The sequence below is a fragment of the Rhea pennata genome, chromosome 2 (genome assembly GCF_028389875.1).
Source record: "Rhea pennata isolate bPtePen1 chromosome 2, bPtePen1.pri, whole genome shotgun sequence".
In the NCBI taxonomy this organism is placed as follows: domain Eukaryota; kingdom Metazoa; phylum Chordata; class Aves; order Rheiformes; family Rheidae; genus Rhea; species Rhea pennata.
The window spans coordinates 73885437-73908690 of NC_084664.1; positions in this window are offsets into that span (position 1 = coordinate 73885437).

Genomic DNA, 23254 nt, shown 5'->3' on the forward strand with positions numbered 1-23254 from the left:
AAGTTTTTAGGGTGTATGCAAAATATTAGGCATTGTATAATTGCTTTCAGTTCCAGAAAATGCAGCTGTTATGAACTGATCTAGATTCCATTCTTTCCAGTATTTAGCCTAAGCTCATAGGTTAAGAACTGTAAAGTGTTGTGACAGTGTATTTTGGATAAGGAGGTATGTACAAACATGCATTTAATACCTGCATGAAGTATAGTCATACCTGCACTATACTTCATACCTGCATCTGTGCAGTTGAGATACTTCATAGCTGCATCTGTGCAGATGAGACTTTTGAAGTTTGACTTTTTTTTTTTTTTTCCACTCCTATGGCAAATTCCAGGTATGCTGTATAACCAACAGCTATACATTAACTTGCATCTTGAAAATATACCTGCAAATAAGATATACTTTACCTGCCTAGAAATTATGCTACAGAGGGGGTGCAGTTGGCTAGAACTCCAGTTTGTCACATGGTGACACTCTGTCCCAGTAGACTGAGTTATCCCTTTGGGAAGAAAGCTGGATTGCAGTGGTAGCAAGTTAGAAAAAGTGACAAAGAAATTGTCATTGTGATCTCATTGTGATCTCATTGTGAAGTGTTAATACTGCCAGAGTCATTGCTGCTGTGGCTTACTCTAAAACAGACAGTGTAACAGGATTGCAGAGTATGAGGTGGATCACCTGAAAATTTGCATTTCTCCTCTGTGGATGACCCAAAATGATTTTTTCCCCATCACATGACCTGGTTTACAGTTGCTGAAGGATTCATAAGTGTTATTTGCAGCCAGATACTTACAATATTGTTGGCTGAAAGAATTTTTTTTTTCAAGACTTGGCAGGTAGCTCTAGACTACTTGCCCATGCCCACAGTGAATATACTAGCAGGTATGCCTAGCTACATGGAAAATTTATAAATTTTCACCATACAAAATTACCTGAATTTTGGTAAAAGTATGTTGAGCTTTAATTTTTAAAATTATTTAACATGACTTTCAATTTGTAATCATTTTTAGCAAAGTTCATACTTTTTCCCAATGCAATATTTTAAAATCAATTTCATTGAGTTAAAAAAATCTGACAGTTATGGGGAAGAATTCTACCCTTCCTATCTTTTATTCTATTACTGTTGTGACAGACTGTAATGACTTGTAGAATGGCGGGAAGGAATTCCAAGGAGTAGTGAACTCAAGAATATTGTGTTTATCCTCTTTGAGCTCTCCAACAATATCCCAGCAGACTGCTGTCAGGTTGCTTCTTGAGAGACTGAATGTTTTCTCTTTTGGAGATCAAATGATGCATAAGGCTCCATAGTGATTCTGTACAGGAATATTCCAATGGATTGCAGTGACAAGAATCAAAGAGTAGAAGGTTCCTTTGTTTCTTAGGACTTGTGTCTTGCTTTCATTTATACTGATAAGACTCCAAAGATTATATAAAAGCATAAATATGCAGGTGCAATAGTGTTTCATATCAACTATCTTTTAGCAAGCCTGACTAAAATTTGCTCATTGATCAGAGCCTTGCTAGTTCTTTATTATATAGGATAAAGAACCTGCAGAGTCTTGGGAAACCCTCTCAACCAGTGAACTTCTTCTGACTCTGCCATGAAATAGTCATGATGTCCTGGAGAAGAGTAGATTTTGGGAAGGGTAGGGTGTGATACAAACCAGTTTACACATTGCCACTTGAGAGGAATCCATTGATCAAGAGATGGGAGCTGGACATGGAATTTCTGGTGCTCGGCCTTTGGAGTCTAACTTTGGTTGATTTAACTATGGAGGTTCAAGGACATGGCTGATATTCTTCTGTGCCATTTGCCATGGGTTATTTCTCCTGTTATAAAGGTAGCAGAGCAGGATTCATGCCTGTGTGTTGGCTGCCCCACTCCACTGCCTGGCATTTTAGCATAAACCCACCTTCTGCAGCAGTTTAGAGTAATGTGTTAGGTAACAGATTGATGGGCAGACCCACATTTTCTTCTACTGCCCATGGTAGTAATCTCTGGCAAGGAGGTGCAGAAAAGTGGTGTGCCCTTATATCACTTCACTGCAATGATATTTTGAATTGTCCTAGATAGATTTTCCAGAGTTTATCTGTCAGACTTACTACTACATGTTTGGTTTTCTCAGCTTGCATCCACTTGCCTCACAGGAGGTAAAATTGAGGGATGGACTAGTAGTCAGTGGTAGTGAGCTATAGGGCATCTTTGTCTTCTGCACCACTAGAAGTCTTTATATTATGACTTAGCTGAGACAGATGTAGTGTATTCTTAAACATGCCTACCCCACTGACCCTGTATAATCACCTGAGAAACTTGTGCCCAAACTTGGTTGATAGTATGAAATTATTTTGCAGTTTTGACTATGTATGCTGTTGTATCATAAATACTTTTCTGTCCATGTGCATCCCTCTTTATACATGAGACCTCTGTTATATCCCTTCCAGATCAAAGATATTTGTTGCTAAATTATAATGGTTAGTGACTGAAGCAGAAACAATTTGCACCGGTGGGTTCTCTAAAGTTTAGACAAATTTCTTGGTCAGTCTTGTCCTGGAACAGAAGGCATATGGTGGAAGAAAATTATCAAAGGTAGAAAAATGTGACACAGAAATGGGAAAAGACAGGTGAGGTCCTCTAATGGGGAGCCTGGGTTAGCTGTATGGTCACTTCAGCTTAGAGAAGATAAGGTGGACTGGAGGTACCCCGTGTTTCAGAGGAAAGGTATGATCTGATCAGAAATTCCCTGTATCACTCCGAAAGATTTAAACAGGGCTCAAAGGAAGACTTAAAAGATGATGAAATGGAAGAAGACATTTGTATAGATCTATGTATTTATTGTGACATGAAGTAAATGGCAGTGGAGTCTTTATGAACTTTCTCTATAGTTTGACTTTTATTTTTGATTTACTTAGCTCTATCATATACTTGTAGAGAGCTAAAAGGTATAACATAAGGCTTATACTTCTAGGGGTAAGTTCTGGGAAATAATGTATTTCAACACAGAGACAACCTGAGGGAGCTACATGGGAGTATAAAAAATTTGTTACAACTTTTGGATGCCAAACATGATCTAGAACCTAAAAACTAGATATCACAAGTGTGTGTACAGATTGTTTTCAGAATCTGGAGGTATGGTTTTGAAGGGAGGTCACTGACTAGATCTTTGATACTGTCTTATTTGGCTATGCCTGTCTTAAAGTCTAGCTCTTTTCAGTATCTTCCTTTGAAAAATTTGATAAGTTTGTCATAATTATTGAACTACTTACAGCTTGGCACTGTTCTATTTTGCAAACTAAAATGCCTCTTATAATACCTGTTTGATACTATTAGCATCTTATGTTTATTTCTTGTGACTTTCTTTCCAACGTCTTACTTTTTGTGGCAAGGACACCAGGTTGTTTCTAGGATATCTGCCTCTGAACAGAGCAACTGATGAAGTAGCATCTCTGTAAGTCTGCTGCTGATCTACTGTGATACAGAAGAGAAAACAGAGAGAAATCAGAAGAGAAAAGAGGTACAGATGGGAGAGGCCTAAGAGGCTACTGACTAAATGCCAAAGCATGGCGGGAAAACGTATCATGTACTTTGCATAGTTCACATTCTCCTATGCAAAGTGAAAGTAAGCATGGACAATACAGAACTTGCTCTGCAATGTGTATTTCTAATTTATGCCAGGTATCTCCTGTTTTGAAGGTTAAATTGTGAACCAAAGTGCCACAATCGGTAAGATCTGCTCTGTGTATGTGTTTGTGTGTCTGCATGTAAACTACAGGGAAAATCTGGAACAGAGGGATTCTGTACTGGCCATACAGAGAAGGACAGCTTGGACTCTGATTTCCCTATTATGGAGTATCCAGAGGAACCTGTGACAGTGAATGCACCCTGTAAATGCCTCAGCCCTCTCTAACAATACTGAGGGATCTTAAAGGCTGCTAGTGCTGCCAGTTGGTTCCTGCCCATGCACCCCTCACATCTGAACCAACACTTTCCAGGAACATCTCAGCCTTTAGGGTGGATTCTTGGGACCTCAGTGCTCTTCCATCCTCCAGAAACAATACGCAGCACAGACTCTCTGTTGAGTAGTTGGCTGCATGGACAACTCACATTCATGGGAACATAAAATTGCAAGGAAACAGCCCATTGATACAAAAGCAGCAGGCTGGAGAATGCTAAACAAAGAGAGCTTGCAGATCTGCCTTCAGTTGTACAAGGAAAAAAGTAAATTGTAGCCCTGCCTTGATGAAATGGATGACTACATGAGCAATAGGGTTTAATCACAATGCCACTAGAAACAATCTGAAATGAGATAGAATTATTTAGCTAGAATTTGTTCTAAAATGGTCAAAGATTGAAGTAGCAAGGATGTGACATAACATCAGTATGGAATAAATCTTTCTATATCTCTTCTTCTCGAACAGTTTTGCTCCAAACCATTACAACAAAGGTGCTGCATTCATACAGGCACAAATGTCCTCAAAAAATTTCAATCAAACACACAGGGGAGAACCGAATGCCATCACAAGTACTTCATTAGAGAACCCTATTTTGTGTTTGAAGTCTGGGTGAGATTTTCAAATATATCTAAGTGAATTACTGCTTGGTGACTGGAACTAATAACTCATTGACAGTTCAGAGATTACCTACAGTAAAATGCAGTAATGGTTAGGTCTTTCTGGAGGATTTTGGAACTATCTTTATTTTCAGTATTGCAGCCACTGACTGTATCAGATTTCAGTCAAAGTTGTTAATTTTAGCCTACCAGAAAAGGAATTGCCTTGGGACAGGTGAAGTAACTTTGCTGAATAGTTTATCTTTTAACAATTTATATACTGTTCAGGAAATGGATAGATTAGCTCTAAGTATTTGACAGATGTGCTAGTATTTCAGCTGAACTGGATCTTTTTCTTTCCTTCCTTCTTTCCTTCCTTCCTTCCTTCCTCTGTCTCTCCCTTCCTTCCCCTGTCCCTCCCTCCCTTGCTTCCTTCATTTTTTCATTCATTCATTCAGGACAGGGTAGGACAGGACAAGAGAGGGGAGCGGAGGGGAGGGGAGAGGAGGGGAGGAGAGGGGAAAGGAAAAGGGAAGGGAAGGGGAGGGGAGGGGAGGGGAGGGGAGGGGAGGGAAGGGAAGGGAAGGGAAGGGAAGGGAAAGGAGAATTCTGTACAAATATCTGGGAGAAAACTACCCAGTTTCCTTCTACTATTGTTCTCTTAGAACTGCACTTGAGTGACTAAGTTAAATAACACAAGCAAAAGATGATGATTCATGTTGCTTTTCCTGATAGTTTCTAGTGTTCAAAAGCCAGTATCACAGCTGCAGCTTTGAATAAATGCGTGGGGAAGGGAATAAAAATATAGCAGGTATGTTAGCGTAATGTTCCCAATGTGCAGTCTGTGTATGCGATTACCTAATATTCCTTACCAGTTGTTTCTTAACATTAGTCATAGTGATCTAAAACAACTATCCTCTCTTCATTTATCTCAGTAAACATTGTTCCTTTTGGAGAAGTAAGCTGTTTAGGAACAAAAATTGTTTCCCCCCCCCCCCCCCCCTTCAGCTCTTTCGTGTGCATATCGTAATCATCTTGAATTGGATACTGCTATAACTGACTTTGTAGGTAATAAGCATTGGAGACATTTTAAAATATAATAATAGCTATATTGAGAATCATTATGAATGTATATTGTAGTAGTGTCTGGAAAATGCAAGGCTCTGCTCTCAAGTCAGTAGAAAACGAAAATGAAAGAAGAAAATATTTTCATTTTCTCCTGTAACATTCCACTTCTGTCTTACCAAATCAAATCAAAATATGCTTTGTAATTAGTCCTTTATCTTTCCACTTGAAGTTATGTTTACTGTGCAGCCATTTTGGTTTTATTTCAAACACCTTTACATTGCCAGCATTCATCACGTGCTCATCGTAACATCTACCTCCGGGCCTGATTCTGTCCCACTTACGCTCTGTTTGGTAGAGCATCCCCCCCCACCCTCAAGGGGGACACTTAATGAAGTAAAATCCTGCTCAGGGAGGGGAAAGATGTGACTGAAGGGGAAATGGCAGGAACACTTATGAAACTGAGGAGAAGCAGCAAATGAAACTCCTCACCCTGTGGCTTTCTGTACCTGACTTATTTCCCTAGGCAGGGTAGTGAACTTCTTTGCCATGACAAGCAGCAAACCAAAACCTTCCTGTAGCTGAAACCACATGGCTCATTCTTTGCTCGTTAAGAAGGCCACAATTAAAACATGCCATGACATTCAGAGTCATAAGCTGATCATAAGCAACCTGGTTTGGACCATGTGATCTTTAAGAGGGCTTCTTTGTTTTTGTGTTATGCATGTGTGGGCAAGAATGTAATTTTGCCCAGCATTTAAAAATGATCGTTTGACACAACTTGCTCTAAGTAAACACAAGATTAGTCTGTATTGTAATGTGTGTCTGGTACTGAAGTGGATTTTGAAATCTCCTACATGGTTGTGAGCATAAAATGGATTGATAAGGATGCTTTCTTGTCAGTTGTCAGTAATAAGAAAGATTTGTGCAATAACATTTTTCTCCTGCAAAAATAAAGCATTCAGGAAACAGAAATCAGTAAATAAGTGTTTGGATAACTTTATGAATAGGTATGTGGAAAATGTTATTTAAAATCTAAAACAGCAAGAAACCCAAAGGACTAACTATTGTTGGAAAAATAATCAAAGTACATATATGGAGGCAAAAAGTACTTTATTTCCAAGTTTGAAGGCTAGTAAGTAGTAGTATAGTCCAGATATCAAGGAAAAGAGAGAGGTTCAGCTGGGGTTTGATTGAAGATCAGTGGGAAGGTCTCATTAATATACAAAGTGCAGTGCAAGCACTTACTTGTTAACATATAGCTAGTGCACACTTCAGGTTGATTTCTATGTGAGAAAAGATCTATTTTCTTTTGTCTTTCTACTAGCCTATTCAGATGGTGCCTGCTCCCTTTCTGTTGGTGCCATGTTCCTGATGAAACTGATGAGCAACACATAACATAAGCCTTCTGTTCTCAGGCTTTTTGTTAAGGAAAAACAAACAGCTAAAAGAAATTCATTTTTCAGTGCTTACCATTATGTTGCTGAAGAGCCATTTTTTTTTTTTTTGGTAGAAAACAATCTTTATATTGCAGTCCTAGAAAAAGAAGCGTGCCATTTATAGACAGGAAAAAAAGATTCAAAATTGAAGCACATTGGTCAATGCCATATGTTCTACTCTGAAAGTTATTTAGCGTATGTTGAATATCAGCATAAAGTATGTACAGTCAGTGTCACTCTTTGTAGTTCCATTTAGACATTTGCTGCAGCTGAAGAAAGAGATATGTCAATTGAAGTATATGTTAGGAAACATGACAGACTAAAATTCAAGGCATAGTAGTCAACTACAGAATTCAAGTCTTTTGTATAGGTAACCAGCTGTTATTTAACAAAAACATACTGCTTAATTATTCATTGTGAAAATATTTATCACAGGCAATGAAAGTATGCATTCTGGAATACATTAAAAATAACTGTGTGAAAGCAATTTATTTCTGAGTAAGTTTAATTGAGTGCATTGCTGTACTAACTTGCACTCTTGCTGTTGCCCATACAATATGTATTCATGAAAAATAACAGCTGTAACATCTGTTATCATCTCAGGATATTTTCAGCAGACCATTAACACACATTTATACCATATATGCAATCTTTCTCTTCTCTCTACCTCTTATTCTGAGATAACTATACCTTCTTCACTGCAAACATGGTGTACTTATCCAAGTTTCAGTTGAATTAAGAAATTGAAAGACATTCACAACATATCTGGATCTATTGCCAAATCCCTTCTGACTGGGAACATACAAATGTTTCTGGTTGGAAAATCCTCAGCATTAGAAGTATTCAGGGCTCCTGAAAATGAGTACTTTCTTCTCATTAGTTTATCTGATTCAACAAGAATGCTCTCTGTAGACAAAATGTTAACATTTCTGGGATGTCAGCAAAGAAAGTAACCCATTTCCTGGATTTCTACAAAACACGCTTTCTTCTTCCTTCAACCAGTTGAATCAAAGGATTTAAAAACTTGAATCTCACTCAGTTCTACCTCTTTTTTTGTTTGTTTGTTTGTTTGTTTTTGTACTTACTGGGAAGCAACTTTGATCAACTGGCCAATAAATAATTGATACACTCAAGTTTTGTGGTCCCCTTTTCTCAGTTCTCCATATTTATATATTTACTGTGGTATTTACCTTTTATTTTAGTAGGAGTTGCTTTAGTAGAAAAATGCTGAAATACCAACCGTTTATCATCAAACTATTACATACTGGGAAAATGAACTCTAATGACATCTCTTCCAGCTCTTTTTTTATTTGTGTCCTCCAGTTTGTGAATATTGGCTTATCACTCAAAGCCTTGCTGAATTAGATGCACCAAGCATTTGAGTTCTAGCTGATCAGCGCTTTGAAACATCAATCATTGTGCAACATGTAGATACACAGCTATACATCTAGTTCCAGCTAGATCTTATCCTGTTCCCCACATCTTCCTGCCCCAGTCAAACATAGCAATAATTAATTATAAACAGTAATGTAACACAGAGTTTCAAGACCATAAAGAACACAAGCATTCAATGTTCTATGATGAACTGCTGATGCCCTAAGTGATTGTCTCCCTGCAGAAAGTGTTTGTCCATAAATTCTGGTTATGTCCTATGGTCTAGCTCTTTAAATCAGCTATGAATGTTGCCTGTGTGGACCTCTCTGGGCAAAACAGCATACTCAGAAGCCCATGTGTTCCCACCTTGCATGATTTGAAGAGGGTGTTATTGATGTATCTGTACTGTGTGACTGAAGTGGCCATTATGTTCAAAACTGGAGGTAGCTCTTGGGTCACCACTGCTATCTGTGATCTTTCTTGTTACAAATAGGCGCAGTATCATTTTCATAAAATAATGGCTGAAGGATAATAACCCTGTAGTAATTGTATTTCAGGGAAATCGTAGAATAGGTGCATAGAGTTTATAGTCTCCCTCCCCTGTAGTCTGGAAATATGCTGTTCTGACCACACTGTGCTTAGACTTTTCATTATGGTCTCACCTTCAGCAGCAGTTTCTGAAAGTCTCAGTTCATATTTCATCTAATCCTGGTCTCCAGTAAATAAAGACATAGAGCTTTGTATACTCACAGACTAAGATTAAAGTTTCCGCTTGCATATATTGTCATGTAGATTTCCCAAACTAATCATGCTGCTGTAAGCAGACCTTCCCTAAAGGCTTCAGGAAACAGTGCAGCTTTGCGCTTGTTTTCAGAATGCACTAGGATGAAGGGGAGACGTGGCAGTCATGGGTTCAAGCAATATCTCAAGCTAGTAATAAAAATCAGTGGAAGACTGGCCAGTTATTCTAAGTGACTTTGGCAAACACCAGAACTGTAGTGCTGGACAAACAGATTCCACATAATGGAAGTAACACATCATGCAGAAAATGCAATACAGCTAAACTGAGATCTTTGATAGTATGTGTTCCCCAACAGATAAGGAAGATATAGAAGGCTTCCTAGAAACAATGAACTGTGTGGGGAAACATGCTTGGGTCCCCTTCACCACCTCCATCTTTCACAGAAAGAGAAAACGATTGTGCTACTGAGCAAAGACATTCAAAGTAAAACTGAGTACAGCTGTGCATGGTCTGGAAAGTGCAATATATAAGTACAGGCCTGAGCACACACACAGCTGCTTCTCTGGCACATGACCAGATGTATATGTGGTATGAAATGGGCTTAACTGCCTGATTACAGCCCTCTAATCCCAATTTACATTTTCCCTCACTGCCTCCCTGCCCACTAAATCTCCCGGCTTCCATTTTCTTTTGAGTTTGGATAGGTCAGCTACTGTGAAAGGGCAAATTAAAACACTGATGTTTTCCACAGTGCCTCCAGAGCAATGTAAACTACTTTTATCTCAAAATGTACCTTTCTGACTACATTTAAGATTCTATTTAATGGCATGAATTATTGTTTCATCTTCTAAAGGACATTTAAATGAGTTTTACAGAATGACTGCCATAATGAAATAGGGGCAATAAAATATTGACAGTTTTCATAAAGTAGTTGGAAACAACACTATTCTTTAATCCAAGAAGCCACAAGGTGAAATTCTGTGTCCAGTGTCAGACAAAGAGGTTAGAAGACACAGACCTTTTTGGTCTGAAAAAAACACAAATTATTTTGATAAAGGTTACAAGTGGTATACTATAGAGAGAAATTTAAAGAACAGACATTGAGTTTTTTTGTATTTGTTTAACAGCATATAAGTATAATGAAATTAGAATAGGGCAGACAAAAGTAATGTCACTTTGAAAGTAGATCATAAAAGAAAAAGAGACAATAAAAAGTTATGAGAACATATTAATCACACAGTCTCACCATCTGTTGACTCCATATATATACCCCATCCCACTGCTCCATATGGCACTGGAAGATAAATACATATAATGATGGCTAACAAGTGAAAAATAGCACACAAAAGGTCTAACACACACATAGTAAATAAGCATACGGCATAATGACCCCATTTTGCTATATCTGGTATGACCTAATGGAATACACATAGAAAGAAGGGCAAGTAATCAGTAAGTGAGCAAATGTGGCATTAAACTTATCCAGTGACTTCAGTTACTGAAAGCTCAAAAATCTTTTCTATGGAAGGAGCCTTAACTGAATAAACAATCTAGGAACAGTAAATCCCCCACAGAATGGGATAACATAAAACCAGACAACTCTTCCCTATCACTTCTATGCTCTATCAGTTTTCTTTCATCACTATATTGCAAATATCAATGATTTTTTCCATAAAAATCCTATTTTGCTTTGAAAATGACAGCTCTTTAAGGTTGTACATTTAAGGAACTATAAATTGCTAAGGATATTTTTCTATGGACTGTGTAGAAGAGGACAGATGTGGAGAGTCTTCACTTCCTTTTCTGCAGATTGTTCCCTATAAGAGGTAGAACATGTGGTGCTCTAGTAAGCATCGGATCTTCTTGCACCAGACAACCGAGCCTGCTTGTATGGTAGCTGGAAATAATACTGCTCAGAAGGTGGATGGTGCTCCAGAGGAGTTAGTAACTTTTCTCCTTTACTTCCCTTCTCTTCCTTCTCCTGCCTATGGAGTACTGGGTAGCAAAGAAGCTCCACTCTGAGCAAATGAAGGTTAGTCATTTAGTGACTGCTTTTAGTGCTGCCTTTTCTTTGCAATGCCTACCAGAAAGGCAGGTTCATTCCCAGTCAGAACTCTGGGACTCATTCAGAGTCGTCTTCAGCACCTTATTTCTGTTAGAGAAGCTGGTTTGACAAACATCCCATGGCCATTTTTAGATGTTTTTGTGTCCTCTAGTCTAGTGTTGGCTTGTTATGCCAAATATTTAGTTCTACACTCTTTCATAATGTATTGTACTTGAAATTACTGGCTGGATAGTGTGTTTAGCCCTGTCTAGATTTCCCTCTGAGACATGGAGGTTTATGGATGCAGTTTCTGTTGCTCTAAGTGGTAGCAGTTCCTATATGAAATTTCAGATGAGAATCATGTGGCATGTCAAGAAACTGTGCTAGGCAGAACAGATACTCCTTTCTTCCACAACCAGTTATCAGCTCCCAGTTCATAAGAGCTTGTACGGAAGAGGCTTTCAGATTTCTAAGGGATGCAGAAATCCTGGTGTGTAAATTATATATATTTTTTACAGAGACTTTCTTTCCTTTGTACCCTTTTCTCCCTGCTTTTGGTGACTTCTACGTCTTGCAAAAGAGATGAGCTTCTGGCCATTGGTTGTTGTGGTTTCCATGGCAGCTACAAAGGTTATTTTGGAAAGCTCAAACTGGAATCTTTGATCTTTATTCTTAGTCAGTTGTGCTCAGTTTACAAACATTTTCTGTATTTCTGCTCTTGCTACAATCCAAAGTATTCCCCCCCTTTTTTTTTACGGGAATATTTTCAGTCCATCAAGAAAGTTATGCCTATGCCTGAAAGAAAGTCCCTGCAACCTCGTAATCAGCTGTGCTCTAGAGTTGTTGCCTTGGTGTTGCTGTGAGGGGAAGTCAGCACATTATGAGTGTGGGCATTTACTTTCTCTTTCCTAGCCCTGTGCAAGCCATGTGGAAGGCATTGGCTGAGACTCTTTCTGGGGTGTGGAAGAAGCGGAGATCTGCTTTTGTGCTCTACCTGCCTTCACATGTAGTTCCAATATTAAGAGCAAGCGGCACTGTTGCCTTTATACAAGTACCAAGTGAGAAGGGATGGGATTAAATATGACCTCGTGGATATGGACTTTTATGATTGAAAATGGTCTTGTCAGACTCTGTTTACTGTTCTTAGTTGTTTTTTCCTGCAGCTGTGTGATCTGGCTGGGTACTGATCGTTGCTGGAGCCCTGTTTAACACTTCTGTTGTCAGAACAGTGATATGTGTTTTGTTAGGTAACATTCACGAGCACATGTTTCTTCATGGTATAACAGTGAGCTAAAAGGGTTTCATGAGAAAGATTTGATGATAATTTTCTATTTATTGACTACAGATAATAGCTGAAAGATCTGATATGAGCCTTCATTTCTGTCTGGAAAAGTGACCTTTCTGCTTTTTATGGGTGATCCTTTTTCCTTAATTTTTGTCATATGTTCTTTTCTGATTTTGGTCAGAAGTAGAAATATTGCACTGCCATGGGAAATGGTTTTTTTATGATATTTCTGATCCACTGAAACAGGGAAGCACTAAAATCTTTGTGAGAAATCTTATTCTCATCAAATTTGGAGTTGTCTTTTGAGCTGTGTTTTCTCAGCTCTATGTCCTTGCTGGGAAGGAAGATAGGAAGTTGCTGAGCAGTATAACCTTGCATCTGTGTTCTGCTGAGCTGGTAACATAGCCTAGAAGGGAGAATGAGAGCAAATAACATGTTGAAAGAGAAATAGGTACAGTGGAGCTTATAAGCAGGCAGTGACAAATCATGAAATCTGACTGTGTCATCCCTCCCAGCTGGACACAGGGTAGTATATTAACTAGATGCTCTGACATATTTTCTATACTTAATGGTGCCTCATACTAATTTATATTGATAAGACTTTCTGTTTTTGTAAGCCAAAGGCAAACTCTAACCTTATTCCAATTCCAACATGAGCAAAGTGAGTTTTTTTTTTCCTCTTGTAGGATAAGCTTACATACTAAGCTGCAAAGGGAAGAAAGTTCAAAGATGAATCCAGCCACCCAAGGATGAGGACTATATTACTTATTCTAACCACTGCCTCACAAAAAACCTGAGTTCTCTCCTACAGGAATGACCGACTATGCAGGTAGAAGATGGAAACTGTCTGTGCAGGTAGCATGCTTGTTTGGCTTATACAGCTGGTACTCATCTTTTCTGGAGGAGACTGTGGGGTTGGGACTTCATGAGTTAATCTGGACTGAAGCATTGTCCTCATTAACTCCATGCGCTCCACAAGTGTAGGTTATATTCTCTTTATGAGCACTGTAAACTAGATTTTTATGATATGGGTTTAATTCTAATCCAAATATATGTCCAGAAAACAAGATTGTCCAGATAATTCCTGGATGGGCTTAGTCCACGGCAGCCTGCCATTCCTAGACAATCAGCTTCTTCACTTTTACCTTAGGTTGGGCTAGGTAGATACATTTCTGTTTGGCACCCTGAATGATCTATTTTCATCTTCTAAGTGGCCAGATTTTCAGAGATGTCAAGCACTCACAAATCCAAAAGGTTCAAAGGACACTTGAGCACTCTGAAAATCCTGCCGAAGATTGGTGCATTCTACTCAGCAATCATAAAGTTGCAGATAATTTATTACATCCTCTCATTAGCTACTTCTCCTGCCACATTTCTCTTCTAGTTCTTTATGTGAATAAGTTGTGTTAATAACTTTGCCAACTCTCTGATTGCAATGTTCCTGCTTATGGGTTCTTGAGATTAGTTGAAAGTTTATGCTTTCCCCTTTATTCAATTACTTTTTTAAAGTAAATGTCTATGCTTCCTAGTTTTGGAGAAAAGCCTAAAAATACAATATTAGTGAGCAGAGCAACACCATAAAAACTAGTAGACAAAGCTGTTAATATTTCAGAAAATCTTCATGAACTTTCTAAAGATATCAGGAACTTTATGACATTTATTTGTGATTTTTGAACATTCAGATTTGATAAAGTTGTACTAATTCATATTATGTCTTGTATACGCTCTGTGGTACAATGCCAGTTACTTAGACTGGGCAATTGCACGTGAGCAAGTGACAATCAAACATGTGCAAGTCAGTTACTCTCTTCTTTAAGAGTAACTCAACAAAGGATAGTCATCTTTTCTCTCCTCTTATAATTCATGCTCTAATACAGTTTGACATCTCTTTAGACCATAAAATCATAGTTATGTTTTTTTGGATTTATGAACTGGATATTGTCAGTTGGCAAAATCACTACGAACATGTTGAAGTCAGAAGGAAAAACTACTGATTATAGCTATAGTCTGTTATTTCTTAAGATCAGTTTTAGATAAGGTGGTAGAGAGTGATGAATTATGGAAGAACTTATAGGTTATGGAAAAATCCCATAGTATCCTTTCATTAGGTAATTAGAACATTTAGGAAACTCAGGTTTTTTATAACCTGCCTTATTGCTTAGAAATACTAGGAGCATTTTTGGAGCTGGTTAAGATATTTCTCAAATGACATATATTATTTTCTTCAAGTTTTGTTTCTAAATCTGCTGCAGGAATTTGGCATATACTGAAACCTGTTTTTCTACAACAGATAAAGAAAGGGCTATGAGACATGAAGGCAACTTCTATTTACACTAATGTTTTTGGAGTACCACAGGAAAAATGACTGATGCCCATATCAGAGTTCACAGGATTCTCCTTATTTTGCTTTTGACAAATGGTACTTATTGATTTTTTGAGGAAAGGAGGAAGTATCAAAACTTTCAGACAATTACCATTGTGATTTAATCTAAGTATTCATGTGGGAGGACATGTTAGGGTCAAGTGCTGTCTCATTGGTCAACACTAGTGACCCTAAGCTTGAAGGACATTTTGACTCTACACTGCAGTAGTTAGGCCAAAAAAATTAAGCCAATGCAAAGGGACTGAGATGGGCAAACATCCACTGTGTTAACTGGGTTTCTGTGAAGTCAGTGCCTGGAAGAACTACACTGGGTTGATGTCATTAACATGTCTCAAGCCTGTGCCTTGTGGTAGAAGCTTGCAACCATAAAATGCTTTGTACTTTAATTTTATTTGTACTGATAAGAGCAACACTCTGCTATAGCATGGTTAGCAGGGTATGGGTCCAGAGTAATTTCTAAAAATGCACAAGGATTCATTCAACTCTCATCCATAGCCAAGATATTGAAGTGCACTAGAATAAAAGTAACGTGAACTGATAGAAAAAATACAAAGCTGGTATGTGCAAAGGCAGATAGAGGGTCTACCTGACGATCTGTCTTCTAGCTAGGATAACTGATGTGCTGTTGCATAGTTTTGGTTTAAATGGAAGAACAGCTGGTGCTCAGAGATGAGAGTGAGTAAAAAGAGTGTTCGTTTGGAATTAAGATCACGAAAAGGCCTGGAAGACAGCAATTGTGACTCTATATCTTCAAAGGAACCCTTTAATTCTGTTCAAACAGTTCCCAAAAAAGAAGGCCCAGGTCCATTCAAGCAAAATAGTGAATAGAAATGGGTCTTTGGGGAACATGCAGCCTGTGCTTCACGAGCCTGTCCTTGCCCCCTCTAAGAATGCACAGTGGAAATACCCTGGAGGGAAAAGTCACATGGAAGATCAAAGTAACCTGAAACTGTAACTGAATTGTACCAGAGAGGCAAGAGGGAGGATAATAAAAATGCCTGCTATATAAAGGCTCTGACACTGGCAGGAAGAAGGAGATCAGCTTGAACAAAGAAAAAGCACCCTCAATAAGCAGGAGTTTTGCCATTGTGTATTGTAGCTATCCCTACAGGCACCTATCTAGAGTAGTGTTCCAGCAGGCTAAGAAAATAAGATAGACTTTTTTTACCCTATGAAGTTTCTTTTATTTTATGATATTTTAATATACTTTTTAAAACTGCTTGACAACCTAGGTATCTTTTAGAGTTTGGGAATTTAGGATGGACACCAGGTAGAGACGAGATAGTTTTCATCTAAAAGATCACTAATACAGAAAGAGTGTGTACCTTGGAGTCTACTCTGCCTATAATGTGTCAACACAGGGCATAAAGTATGGACCATTCTCCCCTAGGGTCATTTGCTCTCAGGCCCAGGCTGTGAAAAGCTGGCATATTCTTATCCTCTCTCCTTAAACTCCACAACCCATTCTTTTCTTATCCAATAACCTGTTTCATTTTTTGGTTAAATCTAACCTTGAAAAGAGGCTACTTACTATGTTAATTTGCATAGCATGTAGTACAGTAGTGTACTGATGCTGTTGGATTTTAGATACTAAATTAGCAATAAAAGCAATAAGTAATCATTCCATGACTACAAGTGAAAATTGTTCAAAGAGGTCCAAAGTGACACTCATTAGCCAAAACCTTTAAATGACAGAAGAATGGCATCACTTCTCAATTCCTTGTCAGTTAGGAAATATCTGTGGTTAGAACATTTTCATCTTTCATGAACCTAGAATTCTAGATTAAGGGAAGTGGCTAAAATGGACTTTTATAAATTCAGTACAAATGCTACTGTTTTGAGGAAGTGAGATTCTGCTCAGGATGCACACTTCTGAATTTACTGCTTGCTGTCCAGGTTTCATGATCTAAACGATTTAGTGTTTATTGCCTCTTGACACTCAAGAAATCTCATTCTTAGATGAAAACTGCTGGAACTGCACTCATTTTTAGAGCATTTCAGTTCAGATGGACTGTATGCATAATAATACTGATGTTATTTTTGTTGGATTTCTTTTTTTGGTCATAGTATCTGGGGATTATAATCTTTATTGACACTTTCAATTCAGAAAGGAGCTAGTAATTCTTTCCTTTGTTCGACTGGGATTTATCAGAGTAGTGCTTTTTTAACCTTGTGGGTATTGTGGTGTGCTACCACTTTTGGGCCTGACAGTCTTGGGAGATTACCTTCTCTACCATCTATGACGTAGCTGTACTGATGAAAAGGGGAACTTTACTTCAGGGAACAATTTGCTTCTACTCTGATAAGATATGGTGTATTTCACATCTAATCCCACCCAGAATTTTCAGAGATGGAAATATTAAGGATAAATGGAAGTCCCGCTAGAGACTTCAGAGTAGCTGAGTCAAATGAGGCTTTCAGTTCTTCTGTTTTAAAAGTAATACCGAAAATTTAGGGGTTTGTGTGTTTGTTTTGCCGGCCTTCTAGTGTTGGAGAAACTCTTACAGAATAAAGAGGGAATAGTTCAAGCCTGGAACCAGTGCAGGTATGGGCAATTAGAGGTGTCTTTTGCACAACTTACATGAGGGAGCATGGTGGGCTGTCATCAGACCAACAGCAGCTTGGTGCTGGCATGGGATGTGCTGAGATGAGTTCCCTGTTATGAAAAGAAGCTGGATAGCAGATGCTGCTGAGATTGTGTTGTGTGGTTTGGCCTCATATAGCTGCTTACCCCAGCCAGCCCACAAAGAAATGCTGACTGAGCCCTCTGCAGATCAGTTGCTACTTCTATGTAATCCTAAAGCTCCCCTTCCCCTAGCTTTTCAGTGTACATGGTGAAAGTCTTGATCGTCTAAAGATTTTAGTATGGAGCTCAGTAAGTTAAGAAGATTAACTATCCTGGTGTCTTGTCGTTTCCCATTCACTCCATAGCCAACAGGTCAGAGGCAGGAGCCAGGCTCTTCCCTAGGCCTGTTAACTGCACAACTTGATTTGTGGTAGTGCTGCTCATTTACAGTAATGTGTGTGCTCTGTGCTCAGTGCAGGCACTTTCATTCTCTCTTTATGAATCTCTGCAGGACTTCTATTCTATTAGTGTTTTAGTTTGGTTTATTAAGGAAATTATGGTAATGCAGTCATACAGTGTGTATGACTCTGCCCCCTTTCATCCTTCAGTAACTTCTGACTCAACCAAACGATTGAGGTCTTAAAGAGATGTGTTTCCTACAGAAGTCATGAAGCTGAGTAAAATTGAACAAGGCTACCAGTGCCATTACTGAGGGGCTAGCTGCAGTGAGCTTGTGTCCTGCTGGACACTAGGAAGCCAAAACCAGGCATTATAAAAGGCTTGGCCTTTAGAAGAGTTCATCTGAATCTCATGCCTAATTGGATGCCAAAATTAGGCAACCACAAAGCATAAATCTGGAGAAAATATCGGTTCTTAGTTCTGGAGTTCATAGATTGACCTTGTAGCCTAATGCTCTTTGAAGGCATGGCCTCAGCTAAAGACCTTCCCTTCACAGTCTCCAGGCCAGTCCTCTCCTCTCAGTCCAGATGCATTGTGAGGAATTGCTTTTCTGCTCTTCCTGATAGAAGAGTAGATACAAATTAAGAAACAACCCAAAAGGGAACAGAAAAAGCCTGCTGCCTCATCTCTGCACAGGCTGCTGTCTAGTGCTCTGCTCTGAATGAATACCTCCACTTTCTATAGGAAGCCTTGTGCTAGCACCAGTGGTGCTAGTGCACTGTATGTCTCTACTGCTCAATACTTACTTTTCGAAGAGGTGAAAGAGCTATGAGGTAGGGGTGCCTTGGACTGCATGTTTCTGGGGCATGGACTATGTCTAGGCTTTTTCTGTAAAAGACTTGCCACATTTTCTGGTGTTATTTAGAAAATGCATTGAGAGATGTTTAATAAACATAATGCATGTCTACCTAGTGCCATATAAAAAGAAGCATTAAGCTGCAGCTAAGGGACAGCAATGAACTTAATTTTGAGACTAGGTTTGATAGCAAATTTCATCTTCATGCATTCAGGGCAAAAGCACATATCAGCTGTTTTCTGTAATAGCCTATACTTCCGGGAATACACCTTGTTGTCCTTCACTTCACAGGGGCTGCATGTTAAGCTAAAATTTCTATTGATACATTAAATGATGCATTGTTTCATCTGTCTCCTTGCAAAGCTCTCCAAAATGTCTGCTGAACTCAAGCCATCTCTCATTTCATCAAAGTTTCAGTGAAAGAACCTAACAAGAAAGTAAGAGCCTGGGAGTTACTGGCACATTACTCAAAAAAAAAAAAAAAAAAAAAAAAAAAAAAAAAAAAAAAAAAAGCCTCAAAGAATTTGTGATGAACTGTTTGAATTCTTAGTATTTGGGATCATGTCAAGTATCTGCAGTATTAGTGGGTTTCCAGGAAGGGGTACTACGCGTATACTTATGTGTCCATATTTCATAGGCAATTTGAAAAGCTAGAACTGCCTTACCGTTTCACACTTACAGAGAGAAATTGCAAATTGCAAATGTTGCTGGTCAGTTTAGGATTGAAAGTGAAAGCACATCAACACTGTTCCATAGAGAGACGGGGGAAAAGAAACATCAGATTCCTCAGTCTGCTTTGATTTGTGGCAAAAACAGATATCAAGTGCCTTGTGAATGTGCATCTTGAACAGCTCAGTGGAGGAATAGAGATGTCTGCTTTTTCTGTCATTTTTCAGCTTTCGCAAGTTTCCTGCAGTACAGGAGGGCAGGGATTCTGTGGAGGCAAGTCATACTAACTTCTTGTATTTTCACTAATGAATGGAAAGTGATGTCTGACCATGTGATACAAGAACAGCATTTTCCATGTTTGCCTGATTATCGAAGAACTGGAATCAGCATTGACGAAGATAATGTGATGTCACTCTTTAATCTGGCAAGCCTGTAAAACCACTTCCTCCTTGTGTAGGCTGGAGGTCTCATGACTGCCATTTCACTCTAAAGCATTCATTGAAAATGATGTAAGATAGCAGACCTTTGACTTTGTCTTTATTTTTTTTTTATGAATGAATGCTATTGTAAAACTCCTTGCAGCTATATTAAGAAATATATTGGTTATTCAATAGAACATATGGCTTATTAAAAAAAAGAAATAAAAGAAAGGAAAAGAAAACCTCAGCCTAACTATAAAATTTAGATTTTTTTTGAGCATTGGCTTTGGTTTCATTTAACATAGACCAATAAGCCAGGCATCGAGTTAAAGTTCATGACTGAGACACCTAGACCCTGGATACTGCCAGCACCGAAGAGAAGCTGATCATCTTAAAGATGAAGGGAGTTTGATCTTACACCATGAGGGCCCTGTCTGTAACTTTAATTTAATATAGTTTTAATAGGTTAGCTGGAAAGGAGTAGTTACATTTGCTGAAATGTCTAAATGAGTAGCAAAAAGCTTACAGGAATTTGCTCTGGTCAGGTTTCATTCTGTTGTAATGTGTGTGATGAGGTATATGCTTTTGCAAGGAGTAGTCTGAACTCTTGGTAGTCAGGGGCCCTTATGAATGACAGTGAGGACTCCAAATCCTTTTTTATTACACAGTGCTGCAGCTGTTCTTAAAGTAATGCATGCTGATACTGCAGTCAGGAAGTTGTCCAGTACACACAAATACATTCATATACATTTCACTCCTAGTGAAATGCACCCAAAATAGGAGCTAGCTGAAGTTTTTTTAACTTCCGCTCTCATACTGGCCTCATTCTACAGTTCTACTCTCCTCTTCTTGTAAGAGTTGCGAACTCTTTCAGTGCGATGACAGCCTCTTCCAGTAGCTTTAATATAACATCTAGGCTATGAAACTGTGATTTTAGTGGGGGCCTTTGGAACCTTACATGCTTCAGGTAATAATCACTGTTTCCTTATTAAAACAGCTATCTAATGCTGACTGTGTAAAACAAAAAAATTAAGGCAAATAATTAAGGTAAATCCTTAGATTTTATTTTGAAAATAGGAAAAAAAAAAAAAAAAAAAAAAGCCAAGTGTTTCTCCTCAACCTGTATCTGAACTAGATTCCTGAATGACTGGTGAAATTCAAGAGAAAAAATTGGATGTCATTAGAACCAAAAGGCAAGATATGAAAGATGCCTTAATTATCTAATTCATTATTTTTTTAGTTCATGGATTTTCAGGAATGCTGTTCCTAAATTGTAATTTAATCTATTGAGGAACTTCCAAAACATCATTTAGAAATACAAAACATGTATGAATCTGCAAAGGCTGGCTGAAAAATATTACGCCTGCAGAGAGCTGTTCTTTTAGGGCATTATCATTTGGGGGAAAGAAGTGTGAAGGCTATTTTCTTTTGTGTGTTGAAGGAGATGGAGGAGTTAAGAAAAAAAATTTCATATGGATTAATCCAGATGTAACTTTTTCTTTCCTTTTGTTTGTTTGTTTTTTCTTGGATTGCTGAAAAATCAATTACTGGCATAGCCCTTTCCAGTATAGACTTAGAAGAGTAGTACAGCAGGCTGTAAGAGTTTCTAGTACCTGTATATATTCTAGCTATTACAGAATAGGACGAGCCTTCTTAAAAATACTCTTTATTACATGTGACATGAAATATAAGTATGCATGCACATGGCCTAGGATGAAATGTGACACTGAGTCTGATTGCAGGGTACACTGGATGCGAATACGAAAGCTTGAGGGCACAGCTGAACCTTGTGTGGTCACATTGCATGTGCTGCTCTTATTTACTGGAACCTGACATTGGCTGAAGGGTGATTTGGGAGGATGGACTGGTTAGTAGAAAGGACAGTGGAAAGATGTTGCACTGAGAGGAAAAGAAAAATGAAAATATCTAGAATGCTAAATAGAACATAAGGATTTGTAGCACCAACTGACGTGTATCAATTTCATGAACCTTCAAAGTCACTGTTTGGCTTCTGAAACATAAAAATAAACCCAAGACATTTTTAAGAACTGAATACTCTGAGAAATTTTAAAATTCTTTTATTTAAAGTTCTGGCCAATGTCTGTCACTCTGAATCAGTTTTATGTCTTCTGTGATATCTGTGGCATAGCTGAAAATGCCAACAGCAACAGTCTTTGAATCTTAACACAAGCCATTACTTGGCAATTAAGCTTGATGAGTTGAGCAAGATCTGTGATAGTGAACACTTCCCAGCATGTTCCTGGGACACCTCTGATAACAGCACTGAGGCAGATTATCCTTTTACTAAGCTGGGATATGCAACAGCATAATGCATATCCAGAACATTTCAAGATGGGTATCAGCATCGGGGAGGAACAGTGTATTGCCATGTGCCCGGGAAGTACAAAGAAACAGCAGTGGTCTGAATAGCTTTTTAATAAATGTAGCAGATAAAGGCCTTCTTGGCTTCATATATAGCACTAGGATTGCAAGAGAGAAGAATATCTCAAGACATAGAATAGCTGTAATATGTTGCTCTTAAAGATGTAAACATTAAGCAAAGTTCACTTAGCAAATTCTTGCCTTTCTTCATGTTTCTTATGATGACACAGGTTTCTGCTGCCACCCCTACTTTGTTCACTCAGAGGTGAGGGCAAAGTGCCTTTTCTAAGTCTTCTAAAATTAGAGACTAATGTACAAATATACTTTATTTTTTCCTAAATAGTCAAGTAATCTGTTCTTTTTATGTCTTTCAGTGATTCGTACTGAGTGATTACTTAGTCCAGCAAATTTCCAGCTCTGGACATGGAAATAAGGCAAAACTTCCATTCCACAGGCGAAGTATGAAAGATATGCCTATATGAGACAGTGTGAATGCATTTGGCAAGAATCAGAGAAGCCAATCTTTGTGAATGCAAATGGAAATCTATCCTCCAGACTCTTTCAAAAAGCTGAAAAATCAATCTGGATCATGTAGACACTCTGAAACCAGCATTTGAGGGAGTTTCTGGCACAACTGCCTGTCTCTTTCCTTTTTTTTTTTACTCCCTGAGGATGATTGCAGCACCGACTGGGCCACTGCAAGTAAAACTGAAAGATGCAGCTTGTGAAGCTTACAGCTGGCTTTAGCTGCAAATCCTGCAGTTTGGCAGCTTCTGAAGGCAAGCCTTCTCCCACCTTGCCGTCAAAGTTTTGAAAATCTTACTCTTGCTATTGTAATTCTGACAGTTTTTTTCTCATCATACTGGAAACAGAGAGAGCTTCACAACTACCTAGTGATCAAAAATGATTTATAACTTTTTTCCTACATCCTTTCACCCCTGGTCAACCTTGTATATGCTGTCCTTCATTAGCACAGGATGCATCAGACTATGTTCTGAGTCTACTTAAAATTATCTTTGCCAATGTCCTTTTGTATATGAAAATCAAGTCTCTAACATGCTATAATTAAAATTTTATTCTGATTTGGTTG